Raw genomic sequence first — 10261 nt, 5'->3', positions numbered from 1 at the left:
TTCTGCAACCATGACAACTATAATATACGAAAAAGCTTTTCAAGACGATGCAACCAATTAGAAAATAAAACCGACAAATATAGACCACAACCTTTTGCGAATTTCATTATAAGACAAATCATCATCATGCCTTCATTCCAATTTTTTTATAATTTTAAGACAAATCATGCACATTTATAAATAAGATAGAAAATAGATTGATGGCGTATAAACACCAATTATAATTTTCAAACACATACATAAATACTAGATACGTACATAATATTAATACAGATGAATAACAAGCACTTTTTCACGATATAAAACAACCAGTTATTAAGATAAACCATTTTACTGGAACACATTTTATCAAACAACTTTTTAAAATATTTTTGTATGTTTTATAGTCATAAGTTAGTAATTATTAAGTAAATAGAGATGTATTCAAATAACGAATGAAGATAAAGGTGTTCATTTTGTGAAATAAATAAGGTAAGTTTCAACTTTCTTTTCAATGCAATAGTATTCAAGAATACAGGAAGTGACCTTTATAATATCTGAATACAATATACAAATAAATAAATAACTGTAGCCAATCTGAAAACATCTGCTGCCATGAAGGCATTTAAGAAATTCAAATCGAAAACCAACATCATCACCTCCCGAGCCTTTTTCCAAGTTACTTTTACTATGTGGACTGAAGTCGACACTTCCAATCTAACCAAATGCAGCTGAGTACCAGTTTACAAGGAGTGACAGCCTATCTGACCTCAACCCAGTTAGCCAGGCAATAATCTGATAACCAACTTTTAAGACTCAAAAATCTCGCCATTTCAGACCAAAACTGAACACTTCAAAATGGTAATTTGTTCTCAAGAATATGGAAAGAAAATCAATTGAAGCTGCATCTTGTGAATAAGATGGTTGCTTGATAATAATTCTTGAGGTCTTCGCCATTTGTTTATTGAATTCTTCATTGAACTAATCACAGCCTCCTTTCCTGAAAATAAAGGATATACATACTTTTTATCTATACTTACATAATAAAGGAGAAATATTTTCTTTGGTTGATTTTAACTAAAACGCGCTGAGAGTACAAACAGATTTAAAAAAGCAGCTGTAGACTATATTTTGTCCAGGTTCAGGCAGAAATTAACCCAGGGACACAGTAAAAGATTCACATTTCACCAGTTTATGGAATTTGCTGTATAATTTATTGTGCATGGAAAACATGGAATTTATAAACTCTCACTTAATGTAGAGAGCTGTCATTTGTAAATTGAAAATGTGCTGATAATCATCCTACTACGAATTAATGACTTTTATTTTATTATAATTAAATACAGGGTATTCCTAATTGTTGCAGCTGCCTAGTAGTGAAGAGTTCCATGGGACATGGGAGTGATGGGACAGGCAAGTAGCAATGCAATTTTTAAGTTTGTAAGTACTCTTGTAAGTGTATCTTAGACACCAATGACTGATTGAAGGTGAAGGAAAACATCTTGAGGAAATCAGAATTAGATAGTAGATTAGAAATCTACCAAACCATAATGAACAAGCATGGTGATTAACTCTCAATACTTGTGTGAAAGGAGGATGCAGCCCGGCATGAATTGGTGTTTATGGTAATGAAAAGGAGTATGGTTATAAAGTACTGAAAAAAAGGAAAATAATTAAGTATGTAATACCTGAATCATGCCAAGCAAGCACTCTTGACAACATCTCTATTAACCCAGCAGACGCAGGCTTAATGGCCAAAAACCTGAAAATAAACACAAAAATTAAGTATTTATTATACACATAGATATGAAATAAGTTGTGGTGTCCTAGTTCTGGTCTTTAACAATCATTCTCAATACTCTTAACCCAACCTCTGTTGTTTAGCTTGGAGATAGATCTGAAATTAGCCCCATACAAGTTATGTCAACAAGATAAAATGTTGGGAACGGTTAAAAGTTCTTATGTACTCTAAAGTGTAAGTGTGCATAAAACTGTATTAAATACAACTTCTATACCGTTATGCAACCTCCCTTGATTAATGCCCTATCCAACACAGTAAGAATCATGGACATTAGGCAAGTAGATAATGAGATTAGCATGTTTAAGGAAACACTCTTCCTTCAGCTTTGTAATAAATACAAGTCATTTTCACATAGTTTCACTTTGCCTGTGGGAACTACTGCCCATACCTAGATAAAATATAGCCTGTTTTTAAGACTTAGGGGCGGAGTTGAAAGAATTAAACTACGAAGGACAGTTACATAGATAAGAAATCAAAACCGCGATACAAAACATTAACTACAATTTGGTCAGTGCGTCGTCATACAGGATTGGCTTTAAATTACTGCAATCAAGATGGTTTTGTACCTAAAAGGCAGTTGAAGTAATAGCAATCTACATCCAATCAACTTTTCTGCTAAATACAAAGTTAATTGATTAAAAATGTTACTCACCATATAATCTTCTATTGTTTGAGATGTCACAGGTGTTATTAGAAGTATTAAATTAACTATTTTTGCTAAATACAAGCTGCGCCGAACTACGATCTCGAAAATAAAGAGTGAAAGGGCGATCGGGAAGGAAGGAATGAAGGAATATATGGAAGTTGTTCCGAAGACAGTGTTACCAATTCTTGAAAATATTTACCCCTAGAACTGCAGTAAAAAAAGGCTTATGTTTAACTGATCACCAGATATAGTAACAAACAGCAGACAAAAATAGTAAATGATCACCAAAATGAAACTCGCATATTAATGTAAAACTATCACCAAAGTTTTAACACTTTGCTATCCTATTTAAGTGAAATTACTCCAAAATAAATCATGCGTATGCCAAAAATAGTAAATGATCACCAAAATTAAACCACCATTTTAATGTAAGACTATAACCAAAGTTTTTAAATTCTGCTATCCTATTTAAGTAAAATGAGTACAAATAAATCATTGTTATCCCAAAAGTAGTAAATGATCACCAAAAGTAGTAAATGATCATCAAAAAAGTTTTTACATCTTGCTATCCTGTTTAAGTAAAGACTCCAAAAAAATAAGTTCGGCCTGATAAAATAAATGTAATAACATTATGGGGACCCTTTTCCTGCACTAGCGTGGAAAATTGTCTATTGCATGCCTTTAAACAGTGCGATAAGAGTGTGTTTTCGAGGGAGTGTATTGAGAAACACATTCTTCTTCTTCTTTCTCCTGCCCTGTTCCCAATTTTAGTTGGCGTCGGCGCAATATGTCATTTTCTTCCATTTTCCCCTGTCACTCGTCATACTGACACTCACGCATGCATTGCAAGCCGGACACATAACTTAATATGGCATCATAATACTTTATTTGGTAATAAGCCTACATTTTATGGCAATCACAGTGACTTATTTAGGCAAAAAAATACATTAATTTGGTCGTCAAGAGTTGGTGATCATTTACTAAATTTGGTGGTCGAATACAATTTAAAGTGAAGTCGTGACTAAAATAGCTGGTACTATTACATTTTTAGACTTTATTTTTCTGGTGTTCAGTAGATTTTTCTGGTTGCAAAACTTAGGGTATCAAAGCATTTTATGGTGGTCATTAAATTTGTTCCCGTAAAAAAACACAATTATCATAATAAAACTCGTTGACACGACAGTACAATAGACAAGTTCCAAAGTTATATGAAACAAATTAATAACATCAATACTAACCAATGAATTTCCAATAAGCAAAGATCACGGAGAAACATCTGCCTTTGTTTTTATGACTATTTTTATGAATATCTGTCCATTTTTCACTCTAAACTGTCAGAATCACTCTGTATCATCGAGGAACCGTTCTAGATCTTCCAATTATTTTATAAAATAAAATGAGATTTATTATTTAAATTGTAAATTTACCTAAAAATATAACGCTCGTAAATAAATCTCATATGCTTACATAATCCCTGAATTTGGGGCAAAACTCCAAAGTTGGCAACACTCTCCGTAAAATTTTGGAAATGTTCGTTACATTTCATAGACAACTTCAAGGAAAATATTTAATAAACCTGTCTTTGTAGATACCTGTCTTTTAAGTAAAACTTGAAACGAAAAGATGATAAAGGGATTCTTCTTGAAAGGGGGTTTTCTTACTGAGAATTCGAAAAATAAAACCAAGGAAATGATAGATGGCTAGATGGCGAAATGAAAGAAGGATTTTCTTTTTTGTTTTTTGTAACATACAACATATGAAGCTTATTTTTAGCTGACTTCCCAAAAAGGAGGAGGTTCTTTTTAAACATAATACCTATGGCTATGATCAGACTCAAATAGATACAATATGTCACGTTGTGTAATTTAATTGACCGTATAGGGAGCACCTTATAGTGACGGAATGAGGCATTTTATTTTTCACTAGCTGTTGCCCGCAACTTCGTCTGCGTGGGCAATATAGAATAGTCAAAATACTACTTATCCCGTAGGTGCATTCCTTCACGTGACAGTATAATTAGTTTTATTTTTCATTATTTTCCTAGCTATTCCTATTCCTACTCGCCTAGCCGTGAGCCAAAAGGTAAACAAAGAACAACACTTTTTCATGATGGTGGGTATAACCCGACCGATGACAAAAGTCACATTTTTATGCAAAATGTTCCCAGTATCGGTGGTCTACGTAGACAGCAAAGGCAAGCCGAGCTACTGGCGTACGAGTAGTAATAATAAAGCTTGGGTTTCCTAGGAAAGCGGTGCCGTCATATAGCGGCCGTAATATTACGGACGCAAATAGACGGTCGTCTTTACGGTGATGACATGTGGAAAGTTCCACGGCCGTTTTAACACACCGTCATAAACTTTTTTTTAGTAGTATTATACTTACTAACCTGTTTTTTCTCAAATTTCACGACACCAATTTTGTTTTAGTTGACTTTTCTATAATCTTTACTTTTAATATTATTTATTGCTTCGTGGTTACGAACGAAATCTAGTCACTCACCAACTCATTTTTTACGTTGTTTCGAAAAAAAAAACACAAATGCGGATTAAAAAAGCTTCACCGCTTTCAATAAAACGTTCACCAAACCATCTGACACCTTCAAGACGGCCGTCATGCAAATGGCGGCACCGCTTTTTGAAGTTACGGTCTACGTTACCGCTCTCTAGGAAACCGCCCCATTTAGTTTACATAGACAACGTTCTAGTGACGTCATTCACCGCTGTATTACGGCCGCTATGTGACGGCACCGCTTTCCTAGGAAACCAAAGCTTTAGACTCTTTGCGTCGACGTAATCTTTGAGACGCTTAGTATTTCGTAGATCTCGCCGAACACATTGAGTAAACTGATAGGGCGATAGCTGGACGGGTCCGATTTTGGTTTACCGGGTTTGGGAATACCGATTACGGTTGCTTCTTTCCATGCCTGTGGGAACAGATCGCGGTCATGAGCATTACGAGGGAATACCTTATTGGTTATTCTATTGATTATTGGTACCTACCTTATTGGTTATTCTATCTGGTTTGAGACGTTTGATGATCTCTGCCACTCCGTCGGGGTCTTCTTGCGGTGGTAGGGAGGATCTGCGCTCGACCTCGGCTTCGACCTTTAGTAGGTGAGCCGGGTCGACCGGTTGGGTACTAGGTGAGCATTGAGCCTCGAGGTTGTCGGCCAGACATTTCGCTTTTTCATCGTCCTCGAAGGCGAGGGAATTGTCGGGGCGTTTGATCGGCAGGGTGGAAGCTTTTTCATTGGATTTGAGTTTCCGTTGAAGGCTTGATGAGTCGGCTCGAGTTCGCTCAGCGTCTTGTCCCAGCGCGTTTGACGCATCTCAGCAATTCGTTCCTTTACAGCACGCTGTAAGTTACGCATGTGCAACTTGTTAGCGTCGCAGGGAAAAGTACTGTAGGCACGGACAGCCGCGTTCTTTAGCGCGAGCTTGAAGCGATGAAAGCTCGTCCCTTCAACTCTACGTGAACACTTGTCCACGGTGGATTGTACGTGCTCGGTGAACGAGCCGATCGCGCCCGTCATGTCAGCGACTGAGTTGATTTCATCGGGAATTGATTCTAACTGGGGCCCGATTCTCCTAATTTTACTTAAGCAACATACGATTCACGATCCAATCCCGACTCGATTACAATTGAAACGTATGTGGCATTCCGCTATTTTTTCTTTGAAATAAACGTTTTTATCCTTTTCTGTCATTCAATGATGAATCATTTTGTCTGCAAATGATTAAATATTGCAATATGATTGTAGAGCAAACTACCGTATAGACCAAAATCACCAAAATAGCAGACCAATCGCAAACCAATCGAATGTCGTTGGAATACGATTGGTCTTATATTAAGTAGCAGAATGCCCGATATGGTTAAAACTGCTATTGCAATCATATTGCGATTCGATTTCTATTCGATTTTGACATTATTAACTTGGAAGAATCGGGCCCCTGGGCGGAGGAGGATTTCAAGCTTTCGCTTAGCATTCTCTCTGTGGTCGGAGATGAGCTCGTGTAGTGCCTCGATCGAATGTAAACGTAAGTTTACGTTCTTGAGGAGCGTTACATCGAGAACGTCGGGACGGTGGACAAAGGGCTCGGTGCAATCTTTTTTTTTTAACTCGGCAAAGGCTCATTCACGTAATAGGTAACACGCCCTCTGTCGCTGTTTTTGGGAACTTGACAAATGATATCTGTATAACAGAGACCCTTCCCTTTGAAGCTACTTATCTCGAAATCGAGCTTATGTTTCGAATCCCTGTCTCGAGTACAAAGTTTCGAAACTCGAATGTATTCCGTCTAGGCATTAATCGAATTCATTTTCGACGTAATCTCGAGTTGAAGATTTCAAATGTTGCAACTAAAAACAGGTACAACGCTCGATATAGGTTGCATTCTAACATTTGCATTTAACTACTGCTAAAGAATTCTTTTATTGTTAAATAATGAAAAGATTATCCTTCTAACAACATTTTTGCTAATGAGGAAAAAAACATGTCGGCTTGCTTTGTTTTATGACTTTAAGCTTTGTGCAATGAGATACAAAAGACCGAAGGGTTGTAAATCATAAAATAAACGCATTTTAAAATATTAAGTAAATATTTCACATTTCTGAGCCTTTTGTTTGTGCTAATCCGTTCGGCGGCTTGGTTTTGTGATTGTTTTATTTTTTACGACCAAAATATTGTATAATTTGTGCCGAAAATAGAAAATTTTATACATCATATCCAAAATTCACCCAAGCCCTAGGGCCTCTGACTCCTGATAGAAATAGAATCGCAGTAGCAGTTTTAACCTTAGCGGGTATTCTGCTACTAATATAAGACCAATCGTATTCCAACGACATGACATTCGATTGGTTTGCGATTGGTCTGCTAATTTGGTGATTTTGGTCTATACGATAGTTTGCCGGGCCCCGATTCTCCTAAGTTAATAATGTCAAAATCGAATAGAAATCGAATCGCAATATGATCGTAATAGCAGTTTTAACCATATCGGGCATTCTGCTACTAATAAAAGACCAATCGTATTCGATTGACATTTGATTGGTGTGCGATTGGTCTGCTATTTTGATGGTTTTGGTATATACGGTAGTTTGCTGTACAATCATTTTGCAATCGTAAATCATTTGCAGACAAAATTATTCATTATTGAATGACAGAAAAGGATAAAAACGTTTATTTCAAAGAAAAAATAGCGGAATGCCACATACGCTTCAATCGTAATCGAGTCGGGATTGGATCTCAGTCGAATCGAGTCGAACGTCAATCGAAGGGCGCTTAAGTAAAATTAGGAGAATCGGGCCCCTGTACAATCATTTGCAAACAAAAATGATTCATTTATTGAATGACAGAATAGGATAAAAACGTTTATTTCAAAGAAAAAATAGCCGAACGCCACATACGCTTCAATCGTAATACAGCCGTGACGTGATTGGATCTCAGTCGAATGTGAATCGTATGTCGCTTATGTATAATTAGGAGAATCGGGCCCCTGTTTGGTATAGCATCTCGCAGTTCAGCCTAGGAGGCCGTGTACTGCTTAACCGGTCTTTTCTCTGCGGAGGCCTCCAGCCAGGGGGCCTAACGATTGATTTGAAGATCAATTTAAACAGACGGCAACGTGAGAAATTAAAAAAAATCCATTCTTGCAACATTTTTGCTAATGTGAGAAAAACATGTCGGCTTGCTTTGTTATATGACTTTAAGTTTTGTGCAATGGAACACAAAAGGCAAAAGGGTTGTAAATCATAAAATAAATGCATGTTAAAAATTCAGTAAATATCCAACATTCCTGAATCTTTTGTTTGTGCTAATCCGCTCGGCGGCGTTGTTTGTCTATTGTTTTATTTTTTATGACCAAAGTTTGAAACCGATAGTTAATAAAAAAATTATATATATCCTATTTATTTTAAATCTTATATTAAAATCAAGCTTTTTGAAAACAATAATTTTAAATGACTGAATATCAAATACATATTTACATTAACTAAATATATATATATACACGCATTATTTTCTTAAACGAAACGAATTTATTTTCTCAGATAAAATATTGTAAGCTTGAGAAGCGTTGCCGAGTTTCAGAACATAGATTAACCCTGTAGTTCTACCCCTATAGATACGCTATATTGTTTGTTGATTTATTACTAGCCGTTTTCCCGCGGTTTCACCTTCGATTGGTTTGCAATTGGTCTGCCATTTTGGTGATTTTATTCTATATGGTAGTTTGCTCTACAATCATATTGCAATCGCTATTAAATTTGCAGACAATGTCATTATTGAATCACAGAAATGGATAAAAAAATTTATTTAAAAGAAAATGTAGCAGAATGTCACATACGCTTCTTCAATCGTAATTGAGTCGTGATCGAACCTTAGTTGGATATCAATCGTATGTCGCTAAGTAAAATTAGCAGATGCGAGCCATTGAAACTCGGCAGCAACTTTTAACGTGGTTTATTTGCGTACTGGTTCAAAAATATAGGTACCTACTGTATAAATGCAAGTCTTCCTTTTGGCTTCTAATTTCGACAATTTGTTGATGAGATAGATACAACGCTCCGTTCTTCAGCGCCATCTAGACATCAGCTAGAAAATAATAATAAAAATAGTTCAAATGTAAATGTAGCCCCGTGATGTAACCCGACATTTTTTATCTAAAATGTAAAAGTATTCAGTTAAAAAATACTTGGAAGTATTATTGGTACCGCGAACTTAAGTTGGTAAGATCACACCTTATATCTAATAGTAACTGTACGGTGCAACCGCACATTGCCATTTTCACACTATCAGCAATATTGAATTGTATCAATTTTCACACATAATTGTTCATCAGTTCAGTTCACGCTCACCTCGGTATCATATCATAACTCATTAGTCTATCAAATCATTAATCCTAAGTGAAGTGAACTCAATACACGTTATTAGTTAAACCTCCAAATCTAGTTTGATTTAAATATCACTATCATCTATCAATCAGCAAAAGACGTACGGTGAGAACCGTACAGTAACTAAGGTAAAATATTAAAATATACATGAAATATACATGTTTGAATTTTCCACCTTAAGCAAGAATTAATTAGACGAACAACATACATCAATTTTCAGAACCATGTTGTGTCAGAACTGTACAAGGCCTGATATATTCGTTTTATTTACCTAACTAATGCATATAAAAGCTACTTTTGTAATTATTTATTTCTACAGAGTACAAAGAGTACAAATCAGTTTCGACTCGGATTTTCAGCAACTTGTTCTTTAACTTGCAACACACTAGCTAGACACGTCTCAGTATTGCCAACAGCGGAGATTTTCCCATTTTTTCGGGGAAAAATTACTGTTTGAGTCTCAAGTATATATAATGTACATGACATTTAATATTATATTTTACCAGAATCCACAATAAAAGTAACGTGTATTTGCATTAATTAATATATAAATAATTGTAAATAAGCCTGTTTACTCAGAACCTTTATGCTACTACATCGATTGATGTTTGACGCCGACAGGGTTTTCGATATAAATATTTCAGGGGAAATTTTTAAACAGGTCGCAACACTTGGTTCCCTGTGTTATTGCTCATTAGTCGTGTGGTGACCGGCGCGGGCGCGGGCGTGTCGCCACCACGCTACGCTACCACACAATTCGCGAGTGTTCGTTACTTTTGAAAACGTCTGCGGAGTCATGGTTACATTTTTATTCATATTTCATTTCAATTGTGTCTTGTTTTATAAGTGTTTTTTTTCTTTTACTGCTATAATTTATTCTTTTTTTAAATAATTTCTTAAGTTTTTGTTTTAAATACCTACTCAAAATTTTATAATATTTGCGT

General features: G+C 35.7%; 1 long non-coding RNA gene across 1 annotated transcript; it reads right to left on the bottom strand.

Moving 5' to 3' along the window:
* Positions 1-483: 483 nt before the first annotated feature.
* Positions 484-2586, bottom strand: LOC135119135 (uncharacterized). The gene is made up of 3 exons (XR_010277994.1): positions 2433-2586; positions 1668-1741; positions 484-979 (listed from the first exon to the last, which is right to left on the bottom strand). It is a non-coding gene; the product is annotated as an uncharacterized LOC135119135 (long non-coding RNA).
* Positions 2587-10261: the final 7675 nt, after the last annotated feature.

Source organism: Helicoverpa armigera, chromosome 30 (genome assembly GCF_030705265.1).
Source record: "Helicoverpa armigera isolate CAAS_96S chromosome 30, ASM3070526v1, whole genome shotgun sequence".
Lineage (NCBI taxonomy): Eukaryota > Metazoa > Arthropoda > Insecta > Lepidoptera > Noctuidae > Helicoverpa > Helicoverpa armigera.
The sequence above is the reverse complement of the archived record's forward strand: the minus strand, read 5'-3'. Positions and strand labels throughout refer to the sequence as shown.